Source organism: Sinocyclocheilus rhinocerous, unplaced genomic scaffold, assembly GCF_001515625.1.
Source record: "Sinocyclocheilus rhinocerous isolate Xijiao unplaced genomic scaffold, SAMN03320098_v1.1 scaffold6109, whole genome shotgun sequence".
Lineage (NCBI taxonomy): Eukaryota > Metazoa > Chordata > Actinopteri > Cypriniformes > Cyprinidae > Sinocyclocheilus > Sinocyclocheilus rhinocerous.
This window is the reverse complement of record NW_015652272.1, coordinates 59,270-60,728: the sequence shown is the minus strand read 5'-3', so window position 1 is coordinate 60,728 and position 1,459 is coordinate 59,270. Positions and strand designations below refer to the sequence as shown.

Sequence of the window (1,459 nt, the reverse complement as noted above, 5' to 3'; positions counted from 1 at the left end):
ATTAATTAATTCATTCAGTCATTCATTCAGTCATTTATTAATTAATTCATTCAGTCATTCATTCAGTCATTTATTAATTAATTCATTCAGTCATTCATTCAGTCATTTATTAATTAATTCATTCAGTCATTCATTCAGTCATTTATTAATTAATTCATTCAGTCATTCATTCAGTCATTTATTAATTAATTCATTCAGTCATTCATTCAGTCATTTATTAATTAATTCATTCAGTCATTCATTCAGTCATTTATTAATTAATTCATTCAGTCATTCATTCAGTCATTTATTAATTAATTCATTCAGTCATTCATTCAGTCATTTATTAATTCATTCATTCAGTCATTCATTCAGTCATTCATTCATTCAGTCATTTATTAATTCATTCAGTCACTCATTCATTCAGTCATTTATTAATTAATTCATTCATTCGTTCATTCAGTCATTAATTCATTCAGTCATTAATTCATTCAGTCATTCATTCAGTCATTCATTCAGTCATTCATTCAGTCATTCGTTCATTCATCAACTCTTCCAGCTTCATTCACAGCAAGTCCAGATTTGCCCAGTCCTCACTACTTAAACTAGCTGTATTTTGTTTTTAATAAAAAAAAAAAATTATAATAATAAAAAAATCTTATTCTTGAGAAATATTTGTGGCTTTTACTGTTACAAAAGAAAATAGAAAAATGCAATATTTCTAATTGATATTTTTGTTGTAATGTTTTTGTTGTTGTTGTTGTTGTTTATTTTATTTTTGTATTGAAATGCAGAAAAACAATATAAGTGAACTAAATTATAAAATAATTTTACAAATGTAGAAAAATGTATAATTTTTTTGTTTTGTTTATTCATTTAAAAACATTTCATGTGGTAAAATGTAATTTTTATTAGTGAATGTTTTTAAATAATAATAATAATAATAAGTCTATATAGTATTTATTTTTTTTATTTTAGTTTTAGTTATTTCAGTAAGTTTTTTTGTTTTGTTATGTTTTTCTTTTTTTTACAGATTGACTTATTTATTTTTATCAATTACTGTTTTTATATGTCTGTATAGCTTTTATTCATTTCTATTTCAGTTTTAGCTATTTTAGTAAGTTTACATTTTTCTATAGATTCTCATTTTTAGTAGTTACTGTTTTTTAAAAATAAATCAAAATAACTTTTATTACTTTTTATTTCAGTTTTAGTTTTTAGTAATTTTTAAGTTTTTACAGACTTTTGTCAATTTTATTAGTTACTGTTAGTTATTAGTTAGTTAAATTTCTATTTCAGTTTGTTTTTACAATTAACTTTTGTCATTTATATTAGTAACTGTTTTTTTACGTCTATATATTTTTTTTTCTGTTTTTGTTTTTTTTATTAGTTTTAAGTTTTTACAGACTGACTTTTGTCATTTTTATTTTTTTATTAATGTTTGTTTTTTTTACCCCCCCCTCCCCGTTTTTATTTATTT

At 21.3% G+C, this 1,459-nt stretch overlaps 1 protein-coding gene across 1 annotated transcript in view; it reads left to right on the top strand.

The window, feature by feature from the left end:
* Nucleotides 1–1,459, top strand: part of scn5lab (sodium channel, voltage gated, type V-like, alpha b) — a 132,606-nt gene that overhangs the window by 123,142 nt on the left and 8,005 nt on the right. The gene's annotated exons all lie outside the window — the stretch shown is intronic.